Source organism: Jaculus jaculus, chromosome 9 (genome assembly GCF_020740685.1).
Source record: "Jaculus jaculus isolate mJacJac1 chromosome 9, mJacJac1.mat.Y.cur, whole genome shotgun sequence".
Lineage (NCBI taxonomy): Eukaryota > Metazoa > Chordata > Mammalia > Rodentia > Dipodidae > Jaculus > Jaculus jaculus.
The window spans coordinates 110,885,964-110,905,518 of NC_059110.1; positions in this window are offsets into that span (position 1 = coordinate 110,885,964).

Sequence of the window (19,555 nt, forward strand, 5' to 3'; positions counted from 1 at the left end):
CCAGCACCAACAGCAAAATAGCTAACATGCAGGATTTTTTTTCTATGAAACTATTCATTAAAAAATTTCCATATGGGGCTGGAGAGATGGCCTAGCAGTTAAGCGCTTGCCTGTGAAGCCTAAGGACCCCAGTTTGAGGCTAGGTTCCCCAGGTCCCACGTTAGCCAGATGCACTAGGGGGCGCACGCGTCTGGAGTTCGTTTGCGGAGGCTGGAAGCCCTGGTGCGCCCATTCTCTCTCTCTCCCTCTATCTGTCTTTCTCTCTGTGTCTGTCGTTCTCAAATAAATAATAAATAAAAAAAAAATTAAAAAAATTTCCATATGTAGCCGGGCATGGTGGTGCCTGCCTTTAATCACAGCACTCAGGAGGTAGGAGGATTGCTGTGAGTTCGAGGCCACCCTGAGACTACATAGTGAATTCTAGGTCAGCCTGGGCTAGAGTGAGACCCTACCCTGAAAAACAAAAACAAAACAAAACAAAAATTTCCACATGATAGGCTGGAGAGATTGCTTAGTGGTTAAGGTGCTTGTCTACGAAGCCTAAGAACCCAGGTTCAACTCCCCAGAACCTATGTAAGCCAAGTACGCGTAGTGGCATGTGCATCTGGAGTTCATTTGCAGTGGTTAAAGGGAGGCCCTGGCACACTCATTCTCTCTCTCTAATACATAAGTAAAAGTCTACATGAAACCAATATTCACAGCACAAAACATAAAAATCCATGTCCATTCTTCATCCTTACAGGTATTGCAAAATAAAGTTTTATTTTACTCTGAAAAAAAAAAAAAAAACCATAAAAACCACAGTAGTTTACCAATGCTCCTTAAACCAACCCAATCCTGCCAGAAGTAACTACCAATAATATTTTGGTATATTTTCTTCTCAATAGGATGTTCCTTAGCATAGACTTAACACACACACACACACACAATTATTTTTACACCAAATAGTATTTCATCATGAACATACATGTAAACTTGTTTAGCTGGTTCTGCATCATGAAGTTGTCTCTATGCTTTCCTATTCAAATGATGGGGCTGGGCCTAAAGACCCAGGTTTGATTCCCCAGTACCCACATAAGCCAGATGCTCAAGGTGGCTCATGTGTCTGGAGTTCTTTTGCAATGGCTAGAGGCCCTGGCATACCAGTCTCTCTCTCTTTCTCTCTCTCTCTCTCTCTCAAGTAAAAAAAATTTTAAATGATGGGTCAATGGGCACTGTGTGTATGTGTGTGTGTGTGTGTACGTGTGTGTGTGTACGTGTGTACGAGTGTGTGTGTGTGTGTGCACTCGTGCACGCACGCTCCTGCGTGCAGAGGGCAGAATACAACCTCAGGTGTCATCCCTTAGGAATCATCTACCACTTTTGAGACAGGATCTCTCACTGGCCTGGTATTTACCAAGTAGGCTAGACTGGGGTGAGCAGTGAGCCCCAAGGATCCTCCTTATCTCCATCTCCCACTGCTGAGATTACAAGTGCATGCCAACATGCCTGGTGTTTTTGTTACATGGGTTCTGGATATCAAAGTCAGGTCCTTATGCTTACATGACAAGCATTTCACCAACTAAGCTATCTTGCTGACTTGTTTTAGCATACACTGTTTTGGTGTGTGTATGTGTGTATAAGCATGTTCCTGTGTGTGAGTGCAGGTGTGCATGTGGCGGTCAACTACTGGGTGTCTGTCTGGCTTCTACCTCCTTTGAGGCAGGGTCTCATGCATTTCTGCATTTGCCAGTCTACCTGGTCTTCAAGCTTCTGGGGAACCCTTCTGTGTCCACCTCCCATCTCAACATCAGCATGTTGGGATTATAAAAGCCCACTACAAACCAGGTGTGATGGCGCACACCTTTAATTCCAGTGCTCAGAGGCAGAGGTAGGAGGCTCTCCATGAGTTCGAGGCCAACCTGAGACTACATGGTGAATTCCAGGTCAGCCTGGCCTAGAGGGAGACACTACCTTGAAAAACAAATGCCACAGCTTTCAGTTTTTGTTTTTTTTTTTCTTTTGAGAGAAAGAGAGAGAATTGGCACACCAGGGTCTTAGCCACTGAAGTCAAACTCCAGACACTTGCACCACCTATTGCACATGTACAACCTTGTGCTTGTGTCACCTTTGTGTGTCTGGCTTATGTGGGATCTGCCGACAGATCTCGAGCACTGCTTTGGGTTTGTTTTCTTTTTCTTTCCCAGGTAGGGTTTCACTCTAGACCAGGCCGACCTAACCTGGAATTCACTCTGTAGTCTCAGGGTGGCCTCGAATTCACAGTGATCCTCCTAACTCTGCCTCCTGAGGGCTGGGATTAAATGTGTGCACCACCACACCACACCCGGCTTGTTTTTTTTTTTTTTTTTTTTTTTTAATTTTTTTTTTTATTTATTTGAGAGCGACAGACACAGAGAGAAAGACAGATAGAGGGAGAGAGAGAATGGGCACGCCAGGGCTTCCAGCCTCTGCAAACGAACTCCAGACGCGTGCGCCCACTTGTGCATCTGGCTAACGTGGGACCTGGGGAACCGAGCCTCGAACCGGGGTCCTTAGGCTTCACAGGCAAGCACTTAACCGCTAAGCCATCTCTCCAGCCCCCGGCTTGTTTTTTTGAAGTAAGGTCTCACTGTAGCCCAGGCTGGCCGGGAACACTCTGTAGCCCCAAGCTGGTCTTGAACTCATTGTGATCCACCTACTTCAAGCTCCTGACTGCTAGAACTACAAGTGTGTGCCACCATGCCTGGTACTTCCAGCTTTTTGCCTAGTGTCTGAGGATCCAAACGTGGGTACCAGGCTTGAGTGGCAAGTGCTTTGTTCACTGAGCCATCTCCCCAGCCCTGGTTTTGTGGTATGTATGTATGTATGTATGAATTTAAGAGAGAGAAAGGGGTTGGGAGATGACTTAGCAGTTAAGGTTCTTGCCTGCGAAACCTAAGGACCCAAGTTCAATTCCCCAGGGCCCACATAAGCCAGATGCACAAGGTGGCACATACATCTGGAGTTCGTTTGCAGCAGCTGGAGGCCCTGGTATGCATTTTGTTCTATCTATCTGCCTCTCTTTCTCAAATAAATAAAAGAAAAAAATTCAATTAGAGAGAGAGAGAGTATGGACATGCTAGGGCCTCTTACCACTACAAACGAACGCTAGATGCATGTACCACTTTGTGTATCTGGACTTATATGGGTTCTGAGGGAATCAAACCCAGACTGTCAGGCTTTGCAAGCAAGCACCTTCAATCATTGACCCATCTCTCCATTCCTATTTATCTTCATTTATTTATTTAAATTATTTTCAAGGGATGGGGAGAGAATGGGCATACCAGGGCCTGTAGCCACTGCAAACAAACCCCAGATACATGTGTCACTTTGTGCATATGGCTTTATGTGGGTACTGGGGAATTAAAACCAGGATAGCAGACTTTGTAGGCAAGTGATTTAACTGCTGAGCCATTTCCCTAGCTCCCAATAATCATCTGTTTGTTTGTTTTTCCTTTTCCTTTTCCTTTTTTTTTTTTTTTTTTGATGGAAGGTCTCACTGTAGCCCAGGCTGACCTGCAGTTCTCTCTGTTGTCCCAGGTTCAAACCCCCTACCTCTGCCTGCTCAGTGCTGGGATCAAAAGTGCGTACCACCATGCCTGGCAATTTTTTTTTAACTTTAAAATATGTAAAAGCAAATAGCAATCAGGGAAACCACACTTCTTTGAATTTTGATGTTTTCCTGGGGTGCACATGTGCCCTTGAGGTGGCCCCTGTGGTTGCCTGAGGAGAAATGCGCTTGTCTGCAGCACAGTGTCAGGTATCCTGCTCCATCCATTGCTCTTCTGCTGTTCTTATTTGAGTCAGAGGTTGTTTTTTTTTTTTAATATTTATTTATTTATTTGAGGAGAGAAAGAGGTGGAGAGAGAGAGAGAATGGGCGCACCAGGGCCTTCAGCCACTGCAAACGAACTCCAGATGCATGCACCATCTTGTGCATCTGGCTTATGTAGGTACTGGGGAATCGAACCCAGATCCTTTGGCTTTGCAGGCAAGTGCCTTAACCACTAAGCCATCTCTCCATCCCTGAGCCAGAGGCTTTAACTGATCCTGGAGCTTGTCATTTTTTCAGTCTCCAGGGGCCATGATTCTTGGGTTATAGACACTTTATGGGTTCTAGGGATTTAACTTGATCATCCCTTAGGCCTCCTCAGACCCTCAGGCTTGCACAGGAAGTGCTCTTAACTGCTGAGCCAGCTCTTCAGCTCTCCCGCTGTCTTTTGAGTCTAGGCAAGGCATTCCAGGTCAGCTCTGGGATACAGCCAGAACCTACCTGAAAAAAGCAAACAAACAAAAAAACTCATAAAACATAAAGTAATGGTATTTGGAACTAGGGACTCTTATATATAAGAGCCTCAGAGTATAACACGGTCACAAGATTGCACCCGAAAATAGGCTCTGGCATGAGAATGGCTTTTAGGAATAAAATTAAATTCTTAATTTTTCAGACAAGGACACCAAAGCACAAAGAGGCCAATGCCTTTCCCAAGGTTTTCAGCCCTGTCATCATGGCCAGTTTGAGTAATTCCATGTGGAACACATCAAATTTATATGGAAAAGTGTTATTGTTAAAAGGCAAATATAAAGTAATGTATATAGGATTATACTATTTTAAGAGAAAAATGTTTCTGTATGCAACACGCTGAAAGGCATGACACTGTTAAAACAACAGTAGTTATTATATTCAAAAGACAGATTAAGGGAGATTTATGTTCTTTTTTTTCCCCCTGTGGTGTATTTTTGAGTTTTACAGCTCTCTCCCAGGCTGATATTTGTATTACTAGGAAAAATATTTAAACTATGTACTTTTGTATATTACCACAAATGGAAGAGATAGATGAAGAAGGATTGGAAAGAATTTTGGGATATTTTTAAATAAATGTAATCATAACCTGAAAGACAGTAAAAAATGAGTATATTCAAATATGCAAGCTAGTGACAGCTGTCTGTGAAAGCCCAAGGCAGCAGGGGCAAATAGTACAGCAATGAATGTTATCTCCTTTACCCAAGATCCTTTCCTTTTCTCTTTCTCTCCCTTTTTTCTTTCAGAGAAAGAGAAGAGAGAAGAGAGATAGAGAATTGGCATTCCAGGACCTCAGCCACTGAATTGAACTCCAGATACTTGTGCCATTTAGTGGGCATGTGCAAATTTGCACTTGCCTCATCTTTGGGTGTCTGGCTTATGTGGGATCTGGAGAGTCCTTAGGCTTTGCAGGCAAGTCCCCAGTCTCCAAGATCTTTCTGACCTCCAGTCAAAAGAAGTTCCCTTCCCCAGATGTGTGTTTAGAAAAATATAGATTTGGGTCATGTCCCCCCTTAGGTTACATTTAACTCCATGCAGCTGTACAAGAAAAGTCAAAGGCAATGAGAATTCAGATGTGAAGGGGCTAGCCCTAGAAGTCCAGAGAATCATCTTATAGTATTAGAATGGGTGTTCCAGAAAGGATTTTTTTTGTTGTTGTTTTTCGAGGTAGGATCTCACTCTAGTCCAGGCTACTCTGAATTCACTATGTAGTCTCAGGGTGGCCTTGAACTCACGGTGATCCTCCTACCTCTGCCTCCCGAGTGCTGGGATTAAAGGCGTGTACCACCATACCCAGCCAGAAAGGGTTTTATTTTATAATTTAGGGCCATCAAGCTGAGGGTAGTGGTTCAGGCCTGTAATCCCAGCACTTGAAAAGTGAAGGCAGGAGCATGAAGGTAGGTTATTATCTCTTTTTAAAATGTTATTACAGAGAGAAAGACAGAGACAGGATGGATAGTCCAGGCCCTTCTTCTTCTGCTGCTGCAGCAAACTAATTCCAGACACATGCATCTGACTTTACATGAGTACTGGGAATTGAACCCAGGCTGGCAGGCTTTGCAAGTAAACACCTTTGATAGCTGAGCCATCTCTCCAGCCCCTATGATCATTCTCCACTTCATAGTGAGTTTGAGGCCAGCTTGTCTAGTTTGAGGCCAGTTTGTCTAAAGGAAAAAATAAGTGGGGGTGGGAGAGAGCAACAAGTCACAAAACAGGAAGAACATGCTTGCAACAAGACATATCTGGGAGCTAGTCATGGTGGCACACGCCTTTAATCCTAGCACTTGGGAGGCAGAGGAGGATCGCCATGAGTTTGAGGCCACCCTGAGAGTACGTAGTGAATTCCAGGTCAGTTTGGGATTGAGGGAAACTCTACCTCAAAACCTCCCCTTGCCTCCCCCCCCCCTCCAAAGACATATCTGGGGCTGTGAGATGGCCCAGTGGTTAAAGGTGCTTCCAGCCTACTGACCTGAACTTGAACCTGGTCAGTGCCCATGTAAAGCCAGATACAAAGTGGTGGACATGTCTGTAATCCTAAAATGCCTATAGTAGTGGGAGGTGGAACCAGGAGAATTCAGAAGCTTGCAAGCAGTAATGTAGTCAAGGATGGCTTTGAACTCCTGGTCCTCTTGCCTCAGCCTCATACGTACTTGAATTATAGGCTTATGTCATGAAGACCAGCACCAGAAATTGTTAAAAGATAACTTAATGCCAAGTGTGGTGATGTATGTCTGTAATCCTACCACAGGGGAGGTTGAGGGAGGGTTGTTGAGACTTTGAAGCCAGCCTGGGCTACATAGTGAATTCTAGGCTTGCCACAAAATAATTTAAATAATTTTTTTTCCTGTTTTCTTAAATACTTCTCATCAGACTTTGTGAAAGAAATACTAAATACAGCTATTAAAGCAAATTCTAAGTAAATGGATTTGGCAGGTTATTTTCTGCAAAGCACTAGGCAAGTACGAAAAATACTCCCATGTGAGAAAATACTGCTAAAATATTAATTTCCAGATGGTCAAAGTTCAGGATTGACTCATTTGGAACATGTTATAAATTGAAAACGCTGAAACTTGGAAAACCCAGAAAACTATAATTCTCATTAATTGGCTGAGATTACTAAGTAAACAAGCTGCGGGATCAGAGGGACTGCTGTGGGTACTGAATTCAGTTTATTTTCCAGCAGCAGAGTATACTGCAACAGTTCCAGAAGGTGGCAGAAGAGAGCTGTGTATGATTTAACGTTTGTCCACATGAGGTGGGGGATCCCAAAGGTGAAAAAATGGGACCCACTTCGTTAGCATACAGACCACCCTGTTTAAAAAAAAATATTTATTAGAAAAAGAGAGAGTGAGAGGAGGAGGGAAAGAAGGGAAGAAGAAGAAAAGGAGAAGAGAGCCAGGGCTTCCTGTTGCTGTGAACAAACTTCAGGGCTGGAGAGATGGCTTAATGGTTAAGGTGCTTTCCTGCAAAAGGTAAGGACTTTGGTTCGATTCCCCAGGACCCACGTAAGCCAGATACACAAGGTAACCTATGCGTCTGGAGTTCCCTTGCTGTGGTTGTAGGCCCTAGCGCGCCCATTCTCTCTCTTGTCTCAAATAAATAAAAATAAAATATTTAAAGAAAAAAAAAACTTCGGACACACGTGCTGCTTTGTGCATCAAGCTTTACATGGGTGCTGGCAAATTGGCAGACTTTGCAAGCAAGAACCTTTAACCAGTTAGCCATCTTTCCAGCCCCACCTTAGTTTTGCAAACTGAGCCTCAGATGAATCCCCTGATTTCCTTAAACTCTTCATTAAAATAGATCCCTTTAAACCAGGTGTGGTGGCTCATACCTTTAATCCCAGCACTCAGGAGGCAGAGGTAGGAGGATCACCCTGAGTTCGAGGCTACCCTGATACTACATAGGGAATTAATTTTCTAGGTCAGCCTGAGCTAGAGTGAGACCCTACCTCGAAAAACCAAAAAAAAAAAAAAAAAAAAAAATCCTTTAAGTATATCAGACAATGTGTGTTTTCCAATTATTCTCTGAATTTAATTAGGCATGAAAATATATCCCCAGCATTGAGAGAATCATGACGTAACATGATAAAATGAACCCTCATGTCTCCCCGCCTCTTAGTTTATCAAACGGAACATCCCAAGTCCTCTGTTCCTCCTTTTATTTATTATTTATTTTTGAGAGACAGAGAGAGAACATGGGCATGCCAGGGCCTCTTGCTGTTGCAAATGAACTCCAGATGTTTGCACCACTTCCTTCATCTGGCTTGGTTGTGGGTACTGAAATGAGCCATCAGGCTTTACAAGCAAGTACCTCTAACTGTTGAACAATCTCCCCAGCCCTCTTCCTCCTCCTGTTATCATGATTGTTTATAAAATCTCACTTGTCATGATATTTTTACCATTTTTGTAATATTTACGTGTGCATATGTGCTTAAAATGGTAATAAAAGTATAGTATATATACAAAACAAAACATGAAAAAAAAAATACAGGCTGGGCCTGGTGGTCCAAGCCTATAATCTCATTAGATTGAGGCAAGAGAGTTCCAAGCCAAGTTGGGTGTGGTGGCGCACGCCTTTAATCCCAGCACTTGAGGCAAGGCTATGAGGATCGCCATGAGTTCAAGGCCACCCTGAGACTACATAGTGAATTCCAGGTTTGCCTGGGCTAGAATGAGACTCTACCTTGAAAAAAGAGACAGGGAGAGTTCCAGGCCAGCCTGAGCTACATAGAGAGACTCATGTTCAGAAAACGTTTTGGAAACCGTAAAATGAACACGTGTGAGTCAGCTGAGAAAGCACACACTCCGCGGGCCTGGGAAGTCACGTGTGCACCTTGCCAGCTGCATCTCCTTTCTTCATCCCACAGATGACTACCGTCTGGAATTTTGTTAACCATTTTCATAGCAGTAAGATACACATGACCTAAAATTCACCACTTTAACCATTTAACCAGACTGCTATGTTGTATTAAGTACATTCATACTGTTGTGCAACTATCACCTTCCACATGACACTCTGTACCCATTAAGAAATAACTGTGTGTTCTCTTCCTCCATTCCCTGACTACTGCCGTTCTCCTTTTTGTCTGTAATTCTGATTACTTTTGGAATCTAATTTAAGGAGTCATAACATTTGTCTATTTATGACTGGCTTATTTCACTCACCACAAAATCTTTAAGGTTCACCCATGCTGTATTACAAGGCTTTCTACCCCTGATTTTATTTATTTATTGTAAAGAGAGATGGAGAAGGAGAGAGAAAAAATGAGTGCACCAGGGCCTCCAACCACTGCAAATGAGCTCCAGATGCATGCATCACCTTGTGCATCTGGCTTACATGGGTACTGGGGAATTAAATCTGGATTAATTTGGCTTTGCAGGCAAGTGCTTTAACTGCTAAGCCATCTCTCCAGCCCTGTTTTATTTTTAATTAATTAATATTTTTATTGCAAGCAGAGAGAGAGAAAGGGAGAGAGAATGGGTACATCGGGGCCTCCAGCCATTGCAAACAAACTCCAGATGCATGTGCCACATTGTGTACTGAGGAACTGATCCTGGGTCATTAGACTTTGCAGGCAAGCACCTGCAATGTGCAGTTGCCATTTTGCTGGATAATTCTTTGGTGGGGGTGAGTGTGAATGTCCTATATTTTTTAGAATGTGTATAACACTCCTAGTCTCTATTCACTATACACCAAAAGTACACCTTTAGGGCTGGAGAGATGGCTTAGCAAAGAGTACTTCCTGTGCAAGCATAGAGCCTGAGAGACCACGTGAGTTCAATCCCCAAGCTCCACATAACAGCTGGGAATAGCCATGTATGTCTGTTATCCCAGTCCCGTAGGAGAGCAGAGAGCAGAGAATTGCCAGAGCCTGTGAAAAAAAATGGTAAACTCTAGAAATTATCAAGAGACTCCTGCTCAAATAAGAACAGGTTGGGACTTGCAGAGATGGCTTAGCGGTTAAAGGGGCTTTCTGGTGCTAGTTCATTTCCCTAACACCTATGTAAGGCTGGATGCAAAAATGGCCCATAGCCGGGCGTCGTGGTGCATGCCTTTAATCCCAGCACTCGGGAGGCAGAGGTAGGAGGATCGCCATGAGTTCAAGGCCACCCTGAGACTACAGAGTTAATTCCAGGTCAGCCTGGACCAGAGTGAGACCCTACTTCAAAAAACCAAAAAAAAAAAAAAAAAGGCCCATACATATGGTGTTTGTTTGCAATATCAAGAGACCCTGATGTGCCTCCCTCACACATAAATATTGTTTAAAAAGAACAAGTGGAAGACTGATAGAGCAGGACACTCCACATCTACTCCAGCCACCACAAGTGAGTGCATGGGGCACACACATGTTCATACACCACTCACCACATTACACCCACACCCACACACACCACATCTCTGCCCAGGTTGTGACAACCAAAAATACTTTCAGATATTGCAAAATGTCCCTTGGTGGGGGAAGAGAATTGGTGGGTTAGAGGCTTTTTTAAAAAAAAATTATTTTGTTGTTATTGTTGTTTTGAGGTAGGGTCTCACTCCAGCTCAGGCTGACCTGGAATTCACTGTGTAGTCTCAGGGTGGCCTCAAACTCACTGTGATTCTCCTACCGCTGCCTCTGGTGTGCTGGGATTAAAGGCGTATGTCACCATGCCTGGCTGAGGGTTTTTTATTATTATTATTTTTTATTTATTAGTTTTGTATTCAGCAAATACAGGCAGTTGGGTACCATTATTAGGTTCATCCTACCCCCTCCCTGAAAGCCCCTCCTTGCTGAGGAATATGGGTCGTGCATTGTGGGGTTAGCCCACAGTTATGGGTAAGATAAATGTCTCTGCATATCATGACCCAACATGTGGCTCTGACATTCTTTCCGCCCCCTCTTCCGCAAAATTTCCCTAAGCCACGTTGGGTTCATTTTTGGTCTGCTTCAGTGATGAGGTATTGGGGGCCTCTGAGGCTCTGGCTCTCTGATTTGGTAGGACTTCATTTTTCTCTGTGTTGATCTCCTTCCCTCTTGTGCTGGTATCCAGTTCATCAGGAAAACAGCACCCTTGCTTGTTTCGCCAATTTTCCTTAGTTTCAGCCGGGGCCCTTTTGAGGTATGATGGGGTGGCTCTCTCCTTAGGATCTGCATCTATCTAAAATAGAGAAGCAGATTCTCCAGCAGAAAGTAAGTTAGCACCAGGACAAATGAGATAACCCTAATTTTTTTAATAGAGAGTTTAATAGGTGTAGGCCCTCTTGTAGCCCATGATTAATGATAGCTTGATATTGGAGAGTGGGCTTATGTTTGGATATAGTTCTGACTTGTTTCCCAGCTCCAGCTATGGGTCCCATACCACTGAGGGGATCAGTTAGCCAAATCAAGAGCAGTTGGTTCCCCACCGTGGCTGTGTGCCACTATTGCACTTGTGTGGGCATCACAACAGGTTATTTGCTGCTAAGTAGGTTCGACCATGAGTTGCTTGGACAGATATTGGTCATTTCCCCCAGTCGCCCATGTAGCACCTTCTGGCACTAGACATGCTGACTGTCTGGGGACTGACTCTCTCCTGGCTTCCAGCCATGCTGTTCTATTTTACATGTCAGCTGCATATGGTGTCTTCAGCAGTAGGGTCTTACCACTAGCCTTTGGTGGGTCATCAAGTACTCTGACAGAAATCTGTCATTCTTTTAGGAAACCTTGTAGGTTTCTCTGATCAAAAGCTCATTGTGGATGATAGCCCCATGCTGGTACTGGGAGTTACAGGTCAGTGCCCACTAAGAAAATGAGGAAAAAGATAACTAATATACAAGAGTTAGAGAGACGAGAGAGGGAGAGGGAGAGGGAGAGGGAGAGGGAGGGAGGGAGGGAAGATGTAGAAATTTAGGTTAGACTTGATCCTACCCTCTCCAGTGTCTTGTGGGTCAGGTGTTCTCTGTAAGGGCCTGGTGAAGGTTCGGCCATTTGGTCTGCCTTTTAGGAAGTAGAATTATATAGTACCATTGCCGTTTGGGTCTAGATTAGTGTTTCCCTCCCCTTCGATTCCCTCCCCTCCCTCCCCATTTTTTTTCTTTTATATTTTGTTTATTTATTTGGGAGAGACAGAAAGAGGCACAGAGAGATAGAGAGGAAGAGAGAGAGAGAGAATGGGCATGCCAGGGCCTTCAGCCACTGCAAACGAACTCCAGATGCATGCACCCCCTTGTGTATATGGTTTATGTGGGTCCTGGAGAATCGAACCAGGATCCTTTGGTTTGTAGGCAAGCACCTTAACCACTAAGCCATCTCTCAAGCCCAAGGGGTTAGGACATAGAAATATTCTCTTCTAAAAGCTTTATAGTTTTTTCCTTTTCCATTTGGGTCTTTGATTCACCTTAGAATGGAATGGTGAAAAACAAGAGTTCCATTGTTATTTTTCCCTGTCTTTTTTTGATTTTTAAAATATCACATTTTATTCAGATTTTACAAAGGAGTGCAGAAAGGGGAAGGCTGAGAGGTAAGGGGAAACAAAATGGGAAGAAGTCTACCATATGGAGCCCAAAAGCCCATGTAGCTCAGGAGTCCATGTGACCAGATAGGGATCAGGGGAAAAAATCTGGCAAAGAAAAAAAGCTGGGCGTGGTGGTGCACTCCATTAATCCCAGTACTTGGGAGGCAGAGGTAGGAGGATCACTGTGAGTTCGGTGCCACCCTGAGAATACATAGTGAATTCCAGGTCAGCCTGGGTCAGAGTGAGACCCTACCTCAAAAACAACAACAAAAAAAAAAACAAACAAAAAAAGACACGTGGAGAGTAAGGGTAAGGGCCTAGGCTGAGACCCTATCAGCTGGGCCTGGGCCTCAGCTGGCTCAGGGAAAAACTCACCCACAGCTAGAAGTTCCCAAGTGACCAGAGAGCTAGGCAGCATTTTTTCTCTGTCTTAATGCTCTTTATTGCGCAATCCTATTTCTCCCCTGCTCATCTGTAAGACTCCTATTATATATCAAGTGACATGGAGGCAGGTGTGTGGCTGAGCTCTCTATTGTTCTTATTGCTCTATTTTTCTGTCCTTGTTCCAATGTCATTGTTGCCACTGAAAGCTGTTAGATATGGAAGGGAAGTCCAGATCTTATTTCTTTTTGTCTTGGTTTTTTCTGGCTTTTTGTACTTTCACTATATTTTAGAATTTGTCAAAATCTTTTTTGCTTTGTTCTGTTGTTTTTTTAAATGATTATTTAAAATATTACTTATTTGCAAGCAGAGAGAGAAAGAAGAGAGACAGAGAATGGGCCTCCAGGACCTCTGGCCCCTGCAAATGAACTCCAGATGCATGTGCCCCTTCCTTGTGCATCTGGCTTATGTGGGTCCTGGGGAATCAAACCTGGGTCCTTTGGCTTTGCAGATAAATGCCTTAACCACTAAGACATCTGTCCAGCCCTGTTTTTTTTTTTTTTTTTTTTTTTTTGAGATAGGGTCTCATTGTTGTCCAGGCTGACTTGGAACACACTCTGCAGTCCCAGGCTGGCCTTGAATTTAGCAATCCCAGCAATCCTCCTACCTTTGCCTCCCAAGTGCTATGACTAAAGGTGTGTGCCACCATACCAGGCAAAAATCTTACTTTTTAAAGTTTTTACAATTAATTATTTATTTGAGAGTGAGAAAGAGGCAGATATATATATAGAGAGTGACAGAGAGAGAGAATGGCACACCAGAGCCTCTAGCCACTGCAAATAAATTCCAGAGGCATGCTCCAATTTGTGCATCTGGCTTATGTGAGTCCTGGGGAATTGAACCTGGGTCCTTTGGTTTTGCAGTCAGGCAAGCGCCTTAACTGCTTAGCCATTTCTCCAGAACTCCCCCTTTATTTTCTTTTTCTTTTCCCTTTTCTTTTCTTTCCTTCCTTTTTTGTTTTTTTTTTTATTTTTTATTTATTTATTTGAGAGCAACAGAGAGAGAGAGAAAGAGGCAGAGAGCAAGAGAGAGAATGGGCACGCCAGGGCTTCTAGCCACTGCAAACAAACTCCAGACGCATGCGCCCCCTTGTGCATCTGGCTAACATGGGTCCTGGGGAATCGAGCCTCAAACCGGGGTCCTTAGACTTCACAGGCAAGCGCTTAACCGCTAAGCCAACACACCAGCCCATGTTTTTTTTTTTTTTAATTTTTAATTTCTTTATTTGAGAGCGACAGACACAGAGAGAAAGACAGATAGAGGAAGAGAGAGAGAATGGGCGCGCCAGGGCTTCCAGCCTCTGCAAACGAACTCCAGACGCGTGCACCCCCTTGTGCATCTGGCTAACGTGGGACCTGGGGAACCGAGCCTCGAACCAGGGTCCTTAGGCTTCACAGGCAAGTGCTTAACTGCTAAGCCATCTCTCCAGCCCCCATGTTCTTGTTTTTGAAGTAGGGTCTTGCTCTTGCCCAGGTTGACCTGGAATTCACTATGTAGTCTCAGGGTGGCCTTGAACTCACAGCAATCCTCCTACCTCTGTCTCCCAAGTGCTGGGATTAAAGGTGTGAGTCATCACATCCAGCTCCAGCCTGTGTGTATGTATGTTGTATGTATGTGTATGTGTGTATGTATATATATATATATATATATATATATATATATATATATATATATATATATATATATATTGTTGCAGGCAGAGAGAGAGAGAGAGAGAGAGAGAGAATGGGTGTGTGTGCCAGGGTCTCTTGCAAATACAAATGAATGCCAGATGCATGTACCATTTTGCACATCTAGTTTTAGGTGTGTACTAGGGAACTGAACCTGGGCTGTCAGACTTTACAAGCAAGTCCCTTTAATCTCTGAACCATCATCCTAGCCTTAGAATTGTCAAATTCTTTACAAAATCTATTGGAAGTTTTTGAGGGTTTTTTTCCCCCCTCTGGTTTTTCAAGGTAGGGTGTCACTTTAGCTCAGGCTGACCTGGAATTCACTACGTAGTCTCAGGATGGCCTTGAACTCACAGCAGTCCTCCTACCTCTGCCTCCCAAGTGCTGGTATGAAGGGCATGTACCACTACACCCAGCTTTTTGAGTACTGTATTTATTAGAATGAGAGAGAGAGAGAGAGAGAGAGAGAGAGAGGGAGAGAGAGGGAGAGAATGGGTGTGCCAGGGCCTCTAGACACTGCAAATGAAGTTGACACATGCACCACCCTGTGTACTTGGCTTTATATAGGTACTGGGGAATCAAACCTGGGTTCTTAGGCTTTGCTAAGCCATCTTTCCAGCCCTGGATTTTTTTTTTTTTCCAATGTGACAGTGTTAGAGAGAATTGGTGTGCCAGGGCCTCCAGCCAGTGCAATGGAACTTCAGGTGAGTGTGCCCCCTTGTGTGAGTGTGACCTGATGCACTTGCATCACTGTGCATCTGGCTTACATGGGACCTGGAGAGCAGAACATGAGTCCTTAGGCTTTGTAGGCAAGTGCCTTAGCGGCTAAGCCATCTCTCTAGCCTGGATTTTTATTTTTATTTTTAAATTAGGATTACATTGGTACAATATAGGACAACTGACATGTTATTAGCATATAAAAGTTTGTGAACATAGCATAGTCCTCTATTTTAGTATGTTTCAATATTTTTCAATGAATTTTTAGAAGTCTCCCTTCCTACAGAAGTCTTGTACATCTTTTATTAGGCTTATTTTTTTAGGGCTGGAAATAGAACCCAGAGCCTCATGCATGCTTGGCTAGTGCTGTACCACTGAACTGCAACCATAGTCAGATATTTCATATCTTTATCTTATTATAAAGGATTTAACGCTGGAGAGATGGCTTAGTGGTTAAGGTACTTGCTTGCAAAACCAAAGGACTTGGGTTGAATTCTCCAGGACCCACATAAGCCCAATGCACAAGGTGGTGCATGCAACTGGAGTTCATTTACAGTGTCTGGAGGCCTTGGCACATCCATTTTCTCTCTCTGCTTCTCTCTCTCCCAAATAAATGAAAATAAAATACATTTTAAAATTTTTTTTGTTTTATTTTTATTTATTTATTTGAAAGTGACAGACAGGTAGAGAAAGAGGCAGATAGAAAAAGAGAGAATGGGCACATCAAGGCTTCCAGCCACTGCAAATGAACTCCAGATGCGTGTGTCCCCACGTGCATCTGGCAATTGTGGGTCCTGGGGAATTGAGCCTCGAACTGGGGTCCTTAGGCTTCATAGGCAAACACTTAACCACTAAGCCATATCTCCAGCCCAAAATAAAATATTTTAAAACATGAAGAAACAAAGGATCTATGACTCCCTCCTCCCTGCATCATACAGGCTCTAATTATGTTGTCTACAATAGTCTTGAACTCCTAGGACCAAGCAATCTTTCTGCCTCATCCTCCCAAGTAGCTGGATCTGTAGATGTGTGCCACCACACCTAAGTTTAAAGATATCTATATCTGGGGCTGGAGAGATGGCTTAGTGGTTAAGGCATTTGTCTGCAAAGCCAAAGGATCCCGGTTTGATTCTCCAGGATCCACGTAAGCCAGATTCACAAGGGGTGCATGCATCTGGAGTTCATTTACAGTGGCTGAAGGCCCTGGCATGCCCATTCTCTCTTTCTCTCTCTCTGCCTCTTTCTCTGTATCAAATAAATAAAATATATTTTAAAAAGATATTTATTTATTTATCTACCTCTCATCTATATATTTACCACATATATATAGTTTTTTGAGGTAGGGTCTTACTCTATTGCTTTAGCCCAGGCTGACCTGAAATTCACAATGTAGTCTCAGGGTGGCCTCAAACTCACAGTGATCCTACTACCTCTGCCTCCCAAGGGCTGGGATTAAATGTGTGTGCTACCACACCCAGCTAAGATATCTATTTTTTATTTATTTATTTTATTTGTTTATTTGAGAGAGAGAAAGGCAGATAGAGAATGAGTGCTTCAGGGCCACTAACCACTGCAAACAAACTCTAGACACATGCACCACCTTGTGCAGATGGCTTTATGTGGGTACTGGGGAATTGAACCCCTGTCATTAGGCTTTGCAGACAAGTGCCTTAACCACTGAAGATATCTCTTTTATTTTATTTTTTTTAACTTTTGTTTATTTTTATTTATTTGAAAGTGACAGAGAGAGAAAGAGGCAGATAGAGAAAGAGAGAGAGAATGGGCATGCCAGGGCTTTCAGCCACTGCAAACGAACTCCAGACACGTGTGCCCCCTTGTGCATCTGGCTAACATGGGTCCTGGGGAATCCAGCCTTGAACCGGGGTCCTTAGGCTTCACAGGCAAGCGCTTAACTGCTAAGCCATCTCTCCAGCCCAGATATCTCTTTTAAATTGCAATTTCTGTTAGTAAATGCTGAATACATCAGATTTCTTTGTCATTTTTCTCTCTTTAAAAAAATTAATTTTTTCCCCCAGCACTAGGGAGGCAGAGGTAGGAGGATCAATATGAGTTTGAGGCCACCCTGAGAATACATAGTGAGTTCCAGGTCAGCCTGGGCTAGAGTGAGACTCTACCTTGGAAAACCAAAAAAATTTTTAATTTTTAATTTTTTTCTCCAACCTTGTTTTTTATTTTTTTCTTTTCAAATTTTTATTAACGACTTCCATGATTATAAAAAATATACCATGGTAATACCCTCCCTCCCCCCACTTTCCCCTTTGAAACTCCATTCTCCATCATATCCCCTCCCCCTCTCAATCAGTCTCTCTTTTATTTTGATGTCATGATCTTTTCCTCCTATTATGATGGTCCTGTGTAGGTACTGTCAGGCACTGTGAGGTCATGGATATCCAGGCCATTTTGTGTCTGGGGGGAGCACGTTGTAAGGAGTCCTACCCTTCCTTTGGCTCTTATATTCTTTCTACCACCTCTTCTACAATAGACCCTGAGCCTTGGAAGGTATGAGGGATATCGTGGTACTGAGCACTCCTGTCACTTCTTTCCAGCAACATGATGCCCTCTGAGTCATCCCAAGGTCACTGCCATTTGAAAAGAGAAGATTCTCTACCAAAAGTGAGAGTAGCATTAATATAAGGGTTTTAATTTTTTCAAAAATGTTTTAGAGATAACAAGAAAGAGAGAGAGAGAATTGGTGTCCCACCTTAGCCATTGAAATGGAACTCCAGACACTTGTGCCACCTAGTGGGCATGTGTGACCTTGTGCTCACCTCACCTTTGTGCATCTGGCTTACATGGAATCTGGAGAGAGATCAAACCTGGGTCCTTAGGCTTTGTAGGCAAGCACCTTAACTGCTAGGCCATCTCTCCAGCTCTTTTCTCTCTCTCTCTTTGTTTCAAGGTAGGGTTTCACTTCAGTCCAAACTGACCTGGAATTCACTCTGTATTCTCAGGGTGGTCCTGAACTCATGGTGATCCTCCTACCTCTGCCTCCCGAGTGCTGGGATTAAAGGTGTGCACCACCATGCCTGGCTTCTTTTCTCTTTTGATAGCAGGGAGTCAACCCAGGTTCCCACATGCTCTATCACAGAGCTAAATCCCTAGCTCCCTGGTTTCCACTTATTAATTTCGTATCTTTTTGCTTGCTAAATTCTTTTCTTATTTAATTATTTGAGATACAGGGAGAGAGGAAAGAGAGAATGGGTATGGCAGATACTCCTGCCACTGCAAACGAACTCCAGAGGCATGCACCATTATGTGCAATTATGTGCAGTCTGGCTTTATGTGGGTACTGGGGAAATCAAACCCCAGACCATCAAGCTTTATAAGTAAGCACATTTAACTGCTGAGCCATCTCTCCAATCCCTAAATTCTTTTTTTTTTTTTTTTTCAAAGTAGGGTCTCACTCTAGTCCAGGCTGACCTGGAATTTGCTATGTTGTCTCAGGGTGGCCTTGAGCTCATGGTGATCCTCCTACCTCTGCCTCCTGAGTGCTGAGATTAAAGGTGTGCGCCACCACACCTGGCTTATATTTTTATTTTGAGGTAGAGTTTTTTTCTAGTCCAGGCTGACCTGGAATTTGCTATGTTGTCTCAGGGTGGACTTGAACTCATGGTGATCCTCTTACCTCTGCCTCCTGAGTGCTGGGATTAAGGCATGCACCACCACGCTTGGCTCCTAAATTCTTTTTTCTTTTTTTAAATATTTATTTACTTGCAAGGAGAGAGAAAGAGAATGGGCACACCAGGGCCTATAGCCACTGCAAACGAACTCCAGATACATGTGCCAGTTTGTACAACTGGCTTGACGTGGGTCCTAGAGAATCAAACCTAGGTTGTTAGATTTTGCAAACAAGTGCCTCAAGTGCTGAGCCATCTCTTCAACCCCTAAATTCTTTTTTTTTTTTTTTTTTTTTTTTGGTTTTTCAAGGTAGGGTCTCACTCTGGCTCAGGCTGACCTGAAATTCACTCTGTAGTCTCAGGGTGGCCTCGAACTCTTGGCAATCCTTCTACCTCTGCCTCCCGAGTGCTGGGATTAAAGGCGTGTGCCACCACACCCAGCCTAAATTCTTTGTTTTTAAATATTTTATTTATTTATTTGACAGAGAAAGAGGGAGAGAGAATGGGCGCGCCAGGGCCTCCAGCCACTGCAAACAAACTCCAGATGTGTGTGCCCCCTTGTACATCTGGCTAATGTGGGTCCTGGGTAATCGAACCTGGGTCCTTTGGCTTTGCAGGCAAGCACCTTAACCACTCCTCCAGCCCCCCTAAATTCTTTTTTTTTAATGTGAGAGAGTGAGAGAGAGAATTGCATGCCAGGGCCTCCAGCCACTGCAATTGAGCTCCAGATGCGTGCGCTCTCTTGTGTGCATGTGTGACCTTGCGCCTTGTATCACTTTGTGTACTGGACTTA